The sequence below is a fragment of the Calidris pugnax genome, unplaced genomic scaffold (assembly GCF_001431845.1).
Source record: "Calidris pugnax isolate Ruff unplaced genomic scaffold, ASM143184v1 scaffold9, whole genome shotgun sequence".
NCBI lineage: Eukaryota > Metazoa > Chordata > Aves > Charadriiformes > Scolopacidae > Calidris > Calidris pugnax.
The window spans coordinates 8,197,502-8,209,528 of record NW_015090778.1 but is presented as its reverse complement, the minus strand read 5'-3'; the positions used below and the strand labels follow the sequence as shown (position 1 = coordinate 8,209,528).

At 44.9% G+C, this 12,027-nt stretch overlaps 1 long non-coding RNA gene across 1 annotated transcript in view; it reads right to left on the bottom strand.

Annotated features, from left to right (window-relative positions):
* LOC106894114 overlaps positions 1–7,722 on the bottom strand; it is a 32,325-nt gene extending 24,603 nt beyond the window's left edge. Inside the window, exon 1 of the long non-coding RNA XR_001413219.1 lies at positions 6,699–7,722. This is a non-coding gene — a long non-coding RNA (uncharacterized LOC106894114). The remainder of the gene's footprint in view (positions 1–6,698) is intronic.
* Between the last annotated feature and the right edge of the window lie 4,305 nt (positions 7,723–12,027).

Here is a 12,027-nt window from a genome sequence, read left to right as displayed (position 1 = left end):
TCAATTCCAAAACATACACATTTTCAACTGAAAAGCTTTCAAATGTAAATAGTTTTGCTCAGCCATGATGTTCTGGCTTTGAGTTACCGATAAAGCATGGGCACTTTTAGAAAACAGCAGATACATTCCACAGAAATTTGTATTTCATTAAAATTCTTTTTTTTTCTTAAATCAAAGACAAGTTTTGGCAGGAAAGTTGCAGCAGGCTTAGCTGTGGTTAGAACATTTGAATGTACCCAGGACTGACCTAACTTTATGTCTGAATGACATCTGTCCTCTGGTTCCAACAGGACATTTCCCTGCACCAGACCTGAGACAGGGGTTTTCTGACCCACCACAAAACCCCCTCACAGTCCCACATTTGATGCCCAAATATATTCTTAGTGACAGGTAATCTTCAAGAAAGTTCACTAATTCAGTCCACCATCTACATTTTGATAACTTGTCCAAAGCTGCAGATCTGGAAAGCAAGACTGAAAAATCCCCCAAAGCCAGGCCATGAAGAACTATTCTGTAAGGCTTTCTCTGAAGCATGTAGAGAAACCACAAGAATAGCCTTTCCTCAAGGTAGCGAAACCTCAGCTCCTAGTTGGATTGGTGAAGGGAAATGGAAAGGAAAACCATCTGGGGGAACGTTCACAAGGCTGCTTAAGACCTTGCAGAAGCCTCTGTCTGGATTTGGATAAAAGATGGAGATCAGGGCAGCTTCAGGGAACAAAGGAGATGAGAAGCAAAGAGGCCTTTTAGCAGGAAATGTCAGCAATCTTGAATTTCCAAATAGCTGAAAAAGGTGAAATTAGACCAGACACTCCCCCACCAGAAGCTGTGATGGTCTGAACTGGGAAAAGCTCTAATAGCACCTGAACTTAGAGGTGGATGAAGAATGAGACCCTGCTCTAGCCTTCAGTCTCACATCTAGCCTTCAGCCCTCAGCACCATGAACACGTTCTTGCCCACCTGCTTTCAAACTGAACAACTGAGCAAAATTCTCTCTGAACAGGCTGAAAAATGGGATTTGAGACATTTTGCTTTAAAAAAAAAAACCTCTCAAATAACTGCATACATCCAAATTACACATAAAGGAGGCCTGACTTACCCAATCAACCCTCTCCCCAGCAGCAGGAAGCTGGTTGCCCAACATCCACATGGTGTTTCTGGGGGGCTCTGGCAGCTCCTCCCTATGCCACTGACGGGCACCACCACCACCTCCAAAGCTTCTAGGGCCTCATACTTGGCTATCCAGCAGCCTGTTGGCTGAAGATAACATGAACTATGGGCCAAATGTACAGCAAACATTTTGACTTACAGAGTTGAGCAGCGGCAAAAGTGCCTGTGCAGGTGGGGAGGAAGCAGCCCTGAAAGGGGGGGGTTTCCTTCCTCAGCACCTTCCATCTGGCAAAAAGCTGTGGAAGTCATTCAAGGCTGGCCAGAGCGGGCTGGGAAGGACCCCGTGTCACTGGGAACAGCCATGGCTGTGTATGGCTCACCGTGTTTTTCTCCACAGCTGAACCGTGAACTCACAAGAGGAACCTCTCTGGCTTCAGCTCAGTCTCTTGCTCACGGGCAGTTAGTAGCCAGAACAGCTCTGGGTCTTGCCAAATACCTCAAAATACACATCCCCATTGCAGGAAGGACGGAGGACCAGCACCGTTACTCATATCTCCCAACCTTCAGAAAGACTGATAGACCGTGAGCTCCCATGGAACGACGCCAGTTTACATTGGGGCAGATCTTACTTTGCTCCTGCACAAGACAGAGTAGAAAAATATTAAAGCCTTGTTCATAAATCACTGTCAGTCTCTGACGAGGGCTGTCCAAGCTACAACGAGATGAATTGCTCAAGTCGTGATTCCTTCTCCGTTCCTCTCCCTGCCCGCTCCAGAAGTTGGAGGATCTGGAAACCATAATCCAACAAACGTGGCTTTTCCTTTCCTTTAACCTGATGGGATTTCAGATGGATCAGCTGCAAAAACACTTCAAACCCATACAGAACCTTCCAGAAAAATCAGGAAAGGGCTGCAGGGCTCCCTGGGCAAACAAGTGCCTAATTATGCAGGCAAAGATGTCACGCAATGCTATCAGCAACTAACTGTTATGTGGCAGATTCCCTTCACAAATCTCTCCTGCTGTTCATTTTTGTATTTTTCTTTGTCTAGTCACAGCCTGGAGGAGATGATTGTGTAAAAAACTCACTGCTCTGGAGCAGCACTGAGAAAGACTTTCCTTCTCATCAGGGCGGAAACTCACACAGAGCAAAATCACCCTGCTATGATTATTATTTGCCTTTAAAATACTTAAAATACATCTTAACGTCCTAAAAACACATCCAGTTGTTGCAATAAGAAGGGGAGGGCTGAGATTTCACCTGTGTATAACACCGTGGCTCTTGTACTGCTCTCAGAAGACAGGCAACATGCACGGAATTGCATCTGAAAACAGTCAGTAAGAGACTGGAAAACAGGAGAGATGACATCCCTTACTACCTGCAGGTACAGCATGAGGGACAACAGGTCACTCCTGCTTGGGAACATTACACGGGTGATGCCACAGCAGAATTTATTACCAACATTGCTCAAGCTCCCTCATTCTCAGATCTCACTGCTTTTTCTAAGCTTTCAGTGTTTCCCGAGACAGGAGGTGGCAGCGGGTCAGCGTGGTTCAGCACTTTCCTTGCTGTTGACCTCCTCATCCCTTGTTGAACACAAAAACTTGCCTCCTCCCACCTCCACACTTACCGGAGCCCCCATCAGCCTCACACTCTGCAATCGGAGCCCTTTCTTCGGGCCGTCAGCTCAGCCTTCGCCGCTCAGCAGGAACCAGAGAGGCTCCATTAATCATCTTTTCTCCAAGTCTCCAGTTTTCTGCTCAGGTTCCTGCCCAGCACTCCAGCATCCTGTCCTCTGGGCTGCTCCTGGGCTGTGGCCAGGCCACTTGCACCCACATCCCGACCCTTCACACCACGCACGGCTGACACCAGTTATTAAGCAACACCATTTACTAGGCCCTAACACGCTGAGCCGCACCATATCTCTTTTCCTATTCAGATCTAATTCTAGGAACAATCCGGATGAGATCATGTACAGAGGAAATGACACGTCTTGCCTGCGCTGAGGACCAAACGGCAGCATTACATGCTGAAGTGCCACAGATGTTTGATACGGTTGTATTTTGAACCATTCCCTCCCTTCCCAAATCAAAACAACAGGAGAGGGGTTTCTCGGGGAGTTTTGTAGTACAATGGCTGCTCAGCTGTGGGTAGAAACATCTTCACAGAACAGTTTGGGTTGGAAGGGACTTGAAGATCATCCAGTTCCAACCCCCTGCCCTGGGCAGGGACACCTCCCACCACACCAGGTTGCTCCAAGCCCCCTCCAACCTGGCCTTGAACCCCTCCAGGGATGGGGCAGCCACAGCTTCTCTGGGCAGCCTGGGCCAGGCTCTCACCACCCTCACACCAAAGAATTCCAAGATCTCATCTAAATGTCTCCTTTTTCAATTTAAAACCATCCCCCCTCATCCTATGGCTCCCCTCCCTGATCAAGAGTCCCTCCCCATCTCTCCTGGAGCCCCTTTAGGTACTGGAAGGCTCCTTTCAGGTCTCCCAAGAGCCTCATGAAAGCAAAGGTTGGAAAGCCCAGGTACAGACTGGTGTGATGGGCCTGAACACTCCTATCAGCTGTGTTGGCATCATTCATGGTGCTCCTGGCAAACAGAGGACACAGCAACAACTTTGTTCCACTCAGGAATGAGACTTCAGCTCCTTCCAGGCCCCAGGGTTGAGAATGGTGACTTCACAGCTCCCCTGCATTTTCCACAGCCACGCAAAACTGGGGCAGGCAGGCAGACAAAACACCAAACCCAACAGAAAACGTGATCCTCTCTGGGGAAACCTTCAACTTTTCAGCCAGAAAGAACAAACTGTGTCCCAGCGTGCTTTGAACTTAATGAAGCATGTTATTTTTAGCTTTTATAGATGAATATGTCATTAAAAGCAAACATATTTCAGGGGAAAAAAAAACTCAGTTCCCTGCAATTTGGCCTCTTTTGAAGGCCACCTCTACTTTCAACAGAGGATAATGGGTTATAATAATAATAAAGATAAACACATTGGGCACCTTTTTCCTTTCTACACAGGGCACTGCAGTTTTGCTTCCAAACAGATAACAATATAATTTCCTTCCATTTAAAAATCCATTTGTTGCTACCATGTAACTGAGAACCTGGCCTTCTCCTGCCAGAATGGCCATCTGAAGTCTGGCTGAAGAGACAGCGCGTGGAAACCTAACACAAGGCAGATGGCTCCGTACCCAGTCAGGCACAATAATAATCATCCAAAATCCATTCTCATAAATTGAGCTAAACAGAAAGCTGTGTATGGGCAGGGAAGTTAGTTCATTTTGGGGTTAGTTTTATTTGTCCTAAGGGCTACTGGCACGGAGGAAATGTAGGAGGGGAACTTGAAATCAATCTTGCTAGAAAGCTTTCATCAGTGAAAATGTCCATGAGCAAAGCAGTTTGTAGGAAATGATCATCTGCTGCTGGGGTTTGAATTATGAGGACAAAGTTGGGCTCCGACTCTGTCTCTGAGAATTCTCTGAGAACCACTCGCAACCCAAAATGCATTTTTTCAGTGCCAGTAGAAATCAGGCTTCTTTTAAATCAGGACTTAAAGCTGGATTTAGGAACCATTCTGGGAACCACGTTGGGAACATTTTTGCTCAAATCCTCTGTCCATCTGATAATCTTTCACCACTCTTCATCAAGTATCTGCCAAAGTAGCAAATTAATGACTTGATCCACGTGGATCTCGCCGCCCCCCTGCTCTGCCCAGCCCCTCGCAGGGGTACACGGGGCTCCTCAGCACTCACAATGTGAGGAATGTGGAACTTCCTCCAGGAAAAACACATCCATCTTCCAGGTCAGGGAAATCTGACTCAGTTGCAACATTAACAAAGCCTCTCTTGGACAGATGTGAAGAAGGTGGGACATAATCAACATTCTTCCCTAGGTCTAATCTGCTGTTGCACTGGTGCTGGTCCCAGAATGCATCCCAGCACCATCATTACAGTGTCTCCAAAGAGGTGTAGCTGCAGGAGGGTGGGAGGCTCTAACTCTGCTCTACAAACCCTTCACTACAGAGGCAAACGCCCAGGATGAAACTCTACACTTCCAAAAGCTTCCAGATACCGCTCCCCTCAGCCCCCACATCACTGGGGTCACAGAGGTATCATTCAGGGTTTGATTTACTGAAGGATTAAAAACATCACTGGGAAATGTTTAAACCAAGCACACATTGCGTTCGCAGATGTTACAGGGAGGACTCCACGATCTGCTTTCTGTTTGTACCCTTTCCTGAAGAGCAATCTGTAACCACGTCTGTGCCATCACCCTGGAGCTGGAGGACACTGCAAGACCCAGAGCAGAGGTGGGAAAAGACCAAAGGACTTGGGTAAGAGCACGTCCAGGCTCTGGAAGCTTCCTCTACCTGCACACTGGGCAGTAAGGACCATCCTGCAAAAAGGAGGACACTTGGGCCACCAGTTAATGAGAAACCAGAAAAAGATCCTCAGTTCCTGGACAGGATCCAAACAGGACATGACAAATGGGAGGGCTGGAGGGAGCAGCAATTCCAAAACTGTGTATTAAACACAGCACCTGTACCCGTGTGTGCTTAAGGAGCATGGAAGGCCTCAGGATGTTTCTGGCCTTCTTCTGAAAAAGACATGCAATGAAGTCTTGCTCAAATCAGTAATTCAGGAAAATATCATTTCTGACATGGGTGGGCTCCAAACCAGAGCTTTAACCCTACTGATTTTAATCTCTGCCTCTCGAGAGCAAGTATTGATGGATTTATTCTAAGCACCAGGTTAGATTCCCAAATGGTGCCAATCAGCTCTTTGTGGAGGCCAACGGAGCTCTGCCAATCTACACTAAACTCTGTATTTACAAGGATCTTCGATAGGTACAATTCAGAGATTTTGAGAGGTCCAGATTATAAGAAGTAGCACTAAATCAGGAAGGTGAAAATGGGGGCGATTTTGAGACCATTCATGAGCCTTTTCTTTAGAAGAATATGAGCCACAGCCAGAACAAAAACCACACATATGGCCCCACAGCCTAATTCCAGGAAACCAGACTGAAGTGATATCTACTTTATCACTGTCATAAGTAGATGAAAATCCAGTGAATGCTTCAAGAGACAAACCCCCTGATGTTAAGAGGGAAATTGCCCTCAACTTCTACCCACTTTGGGTCAGGCTTTAAAAAAAAAGTCATTTTTTTTAAAAGTACTGAATAAGGAGCAAACTGGTCATCAGTTCAAGCAGCTTTGTGCCTGTAGGTTGGGAGGGCAGCTGTGAAATCTTAAAAAAAAGTCATTTTTTTTAAAAGTACTGAGATAAGTAGCAAGCTGGTCATCAGTTCAAGCAGCTTTGTGTCTGTGGGTTGGGAGGGCAGCTGTGAAATCCCTTCCCTCCCCAGTATGTTACTGGGGAGCCCCAGAGCACCCAGTCATGCCTCTGCTGTTAACTCAGGTCCTTTACAAACCACTGCCTCCCCGGCAGCAAAGGGAGAGCCAGCTCTGCTCCTGGGCAGCCTTTTTTTGGCCACACAAATACGACATGAGAAATTTCAGTCGATAACTACCTTGCTAAATAGCATGTAATAGGTAGAGACAGTTCAACACACTTTTCAGTCACCTTTCAGTGCAGATGAAGTCACAAATTCTGTCTCTGAGCATCCCAGCATGTACCCGGCTTTACTCCAGGCAGAAGTGAGATCAGCGCTTGCTCCATGTGTTTTTCCAGGAGGAGAGGGAAAGAGAAAAAAAAAGACATTTGAAGGGTGGCATTCTTTTTAAAAAGGGGTCAACAATAGGTCAACAATACAAGAAAATAGGTCATGTCATCTTAATTGGGAAATCATGAATTGGGGCTGTCCCCATCCTGGTAACACAGCAAGGACCTTTGTTCCAAGCGTTAGGCAAAAGCCAGCACCGTTCGCCAAAATAACTTTTCAAGCAAACTCTCATTGAATAAATCTTTTACGCTGAAGGGAACATTTTTCAGTACTCTGTTTTTTAACACCATTAACTTTAACTGTCAAGCCTGACAAGTATGGAAAACTGTTTTCTTACAAAAGTTAACATAAAAAACATTTTCCACTAAAAGGAGTATTGCTCACTACACATTAAGTCTCCATTTTGCCATTTAACTCTAATTGCTATTTTTCTCCATTCCAAATCTTTTTTTCCTCTCCAAGATCTGGACTTTAAAGGGTCTGAGTTGACAGACCTCAACACTTGTTTATAGAAGTTCTGTAACATGGATATATTGTAATGAACTAATTACATTTAAGAGATGGATCTGTGAATAACCATGACCCGTTAATCATATTCATTCACATGCTCCTGTTCTTTTTCCCTCCTGTTTCCAAGTGTCTAGGTGAATTCTTGAAAATACTCCGGAGTCTAAAAACACGCTGGGACTTTCAGAGACAAATCACAAGATGAATTAACAGCCAGATGCTGTGAGAAGGGAAAAGGAACGCCGGTCCATTAGGACATCAGCTTACCAGTGGGGATGTGCTGGCTCAGCGACCTGCAGGAACATGTCCTGGAGGGGTTCATCCCTCCTGACTTTCATCTTCTGAACGTTGCATCTGGTCTCAGCTGTCTCCTAAATTGATGGGAAGCATCGGTACCTCCCAGTGACAGTGGGGACAAGGGACAAACCCGTGCTGTGCAGACTGGTGGATGGGCTGGGGGAGCCCCTGCTGCTCCCAGCTGGCTGCAGCAACGGGCTGGATTACGAGAGGATAAAGCCTGAAGTGATTTAAGACATGTAACTTGATTTTAAAATGTCCACACCGGTGGGATTTGTGTTGATTTACCTCTGTACGTTTCTAAACCGAGTTAAGTGGCTGCACAAATGGTCCGGAGATGTCCCCTAAAAGGGGGTCCCAGGAGACCCAGCGAAGCAAGGAGCCTGTCAAGCCGCTTGTCTGCGCGGATGCGCTTCTCGTCTCCGAGCAGGTGAAGGAATCAATACCAAGCTAAGTGAATTTGTATCTGGAACACTTTAATGGATAACAAGGTTTTCAGAAAGTTCAGTCCCCAGTTCATTTGTTCTTCTGGAAATCCTCATCTAAGCTGGTAAGGAACAAATAAAACTCCTAATTCACTTCTAGATCAGCCTGTCTTTGTGAAACCACCTCTTGTGTTACGCTGCGACACGCAGGCACCTGAGCTGGTGGGAACATAGAGTCAGGGGCTGCTGGATAAATCGATGACAAAACCAGACGAGACCACTGTGATTTTCACTTCTGACCCCCTGGATAACCCAAGCCATAAGACTTCCCAGAACTGATTCCTTCTAAAACTAGAGCAGATATTTTAGGAAAAGAAAAACATGTAAAAATTTCCAATGAAACAGAAAGCTTCATGTTTCCTGCTGCACTGTTGTGAGTGGTTAATTGCTCTCGGCGCTGAAAACGTGGTTTATGTCTAGTCTGAGTTCACATACCTTCAGTATCTTTCTACTGGTTTTTATTAAATGTTTGTTTGCTGGACTGAAGTCAATCTTTATATTGTATTTATGTTTCTCTCCACCAGAGTGTTCAAGTCTCCCTGTCACCTTCCTTTTTGTTAGACAACACAAACTGTCTCCTTCAGTCTCTGAGGGGTAGATGTGCTTTCCAATAATTTAGCAATTCTTACAAGCTTTTTCTCAATTCTCTCCAATTGTTGATAACAACATCTTCCTTGAACTACCCAAGTCACAAGTGGAAACTGCAGGAGAAGCACCTTCCTCCTTGTCTCAAATATTCCTCTTTTTGTACCCGCAAAGAGAACATTTCCCTTCTTTGCCACACTCCCACGTAGGGGTCTGTACTTGGTTGATGGTCCCCACAGTTTCACATATATTTTTCAGAGTCAGAAGTTCCCCAGATATGGCCCAGCTCTACATGGATCCTATTAAAACATGTTGTTTGTTTCCATCCAGGGGATTAATGGGATCTAAACCATTCTGCACTGGTGATCTGTGTTTTATTTGTTATCTCTTCCTCAGATTTTGACTCCATCTCAAAGATAGACCTTTGATAACCAAGGACTCCATTAGAAGCACATCTACCCACTGATTAATTCCCGTTTAAAACTGCACACTACAGCAGTTTCTTACCCATTTCAGAGATGCCTAATTCTTTTTATCATTCCAGTCTTGCATGAGTAGTTATTCGTAGACAAGGTAATACTTTCACAGGACCAGAGGGTGATTCAGGTTGGAAAGGGTCTCACCTAGTCCAACTGGCTCCTCAAAGCAGGGTCAGCCATGAGATCGGACCAGAATCCTCTCCAGAAGTTCATCGCATCAGTACTATTACATTTATCAACACAACTTGTAATCTTCATGGAAAAAAAAAAAGAATCATCTAATTAGACAAGAACCAATTACATTTATCAACACAACTTGTAATCTTCCTGGAAAAAAAAAGTCATCTAATTAGACAAGAACCGTATTCTATAAGCCCATGTTGATTGACACTACTTACATTAATCCCTTTAATTCTTTACTAATTACATGCCCTATCAGCAATTCCATTATTTTGTCCAGGATTAATGTCAGGCAGAAAAACCCGCAGTTATCTGAGCCACCTTGTTTATCCCTTAAAAAATAATGGCAAAAAAACTTCTTCCACATAGCTGTAACTTGCTGGTATTTATTATCTCTAATTAAGAGCTACTATGCAATGTTCTTTCAATATAAAAGGTGTTTTATTGTTAAATGAATGACATGATCACACAATCTCCCTTTTCCCCATAAGAAACAGAAATATTTATTGAACTCTTCAAAATTCTGTACAATATTACTAACAACACTATCATTTTCATGTAGCACTGATCTATTGTAAACATAATTATATCACTCAAGAGAGCTGCATTTCTATGGGGATTTCATTTTGAAAGCCATATGCTGGAGCCTTGTGCTGGAAATACTAAAAATGTGCTCGGAATTCCTAAAATTATACTTGAAAATATCCAGACACAGAAACAATCGCATCTAACATAGAAGAAATTCTATATTAGGCCTCATTTTTACAGATCAAGGGGAACTGATGACAGAATGTAAAAATATAGTAGCAGCTTAGGTACAAGAGACTGATTTGATTACATTTGTTATGTGCAAATAGAATAAAGTCCAAACGAGTAATGTATCTACTTGATGATTTAAAATGCCAGCTTAACAAAGCTGAAAATAATTACAAAGCAAAACAATTGGGAGAAAGAATTTGAGCAGGAATCTGTGAATGATAATTGGGAACTGTTCAAGCCCATTTTACTGCATACACAGAGGAACCACAACCACCCAGAAAAGAATGAAGGCTCTGCTGGCTAAAAGCTGCTCTGCTTTGGAGGGCAAGCGAAAGCCAAATCATAATGTGATAAATAAAAGGGAAATTCTTCCCCATGGAAGACAAGAAACATTAATGGCAATAAATATAAGTCAGCCGCAAGGAATTCCACAAAATTGATAAGGGATGTCACACGCGGATTGAAGGAAAATAGAGGTACCAGGGACAAAAGAGGAAATGAAGGTTTTGTCTCCTGCGTGCAGAAGGTAGAGATCGAGATCAGGAAGCGGCAAACACACCACACCAGGCACCACAGGGGAAACCTTCTGCTGCAGGCTCAGCTCTGCTGATGGATCAGCCCCAGCAACCCTCTCCCATCCTGGAGTCATGTAATATCTGTCACACAGACATCATCCAAAACCACAAAAGGAGTGGTTGAAGACCATGCATTTCCTCACCTGGCCACTCTCCTGGTCTGTAGGGGCACAGAGAAGGTGACGGGCTGGCAGGAGCAGGACCATAAGCAGAGGAAGAACTGAAGCCATCAGAACTGAATGAGCCATCAGAGGATGTTCTCTCAGATAGGCCACTTGTGGTGGCTTTGGCACGACACTGGGGTAGGGCTTTTCCCAAGCAAAGACTACTAGGAGTCTTCTAGGGTTAAAAAACACCATTGTTGTCTTCAGCACTTTCCAGCTCCCTTTTGACCTACATCTGCACAAGTTCTGGATAACACCACACAAGGCATTGCATCAGCATCGTGCTGTGGTATGTTGGTTCATCCAACCCCTCTCCAGACAAAAAACAGGACCAAGAACAAGCACCATGGAGCTAGTCCAAGGCTTCAGAACAAGAGCAGGTAGAGACATTCCCAAAACAACCATTCCAGTCAGCTAACACTTCAGCAGGCAGCATGTGAATGCTCCAAAGCCTCCCCAACCACCACGTATGCCAGGCGTCCCCTACCCAAATACCAAAGTACATGAAGAGGATGAGGTCTCAATATTGAGTATATCAGGTGGCAGAGAAGCAGCAAAAACCTCTTTCAGAATAAAGGCAGTTACAAATGCCAGGAGTCAGTAGACAGTCCTGGAGAGACCATAATGTCCAAAAGCTTCAACACAAAACACTTAAGTGTGTATCTGCATTCAGTAAGTGTCTCCCAGCATCGCATGGCAAGTCTGAGCCTGCTCCCAGCTAGTGAGGTCAGGAGAAAACGTTCTGGGACAGGTTGTCCCAGTGCCGCTGCTCTGAGGTCTCTTCTGCCGTGCTCATGGCACAGAAGACATTGGCTTAACCAAACCCTGAAGGCTTGTCTAACAAGGGTGCCATCAAAAAACAAATGAGGACCCGTGGTCCTAGCGAAGCAAACCCAAATGTGATGTTAATCTTCGGTCAGATGCTCCCCCAAAAGGCAAGGGCGCCATCAAAAAACAAATGAGGATGCATGGTCTTAGTGAAGCAAACCCAAATGTGATCTTAATCTTCAGTCAGATGCTCCCCCAAAGTTAAGGGGACTTCTGAGCACTGCAATAAGCTGTAACACACAACACAACAGCTCAGGTTTGTATGACTGAGTCTACAGAGGTCACGCAAAGGACTTCTCTGTACATTGTCCCTCCAACCCAGAATACACAGGATGATCTGCTTTAACACAGTGAGACAGGAGAGACACAA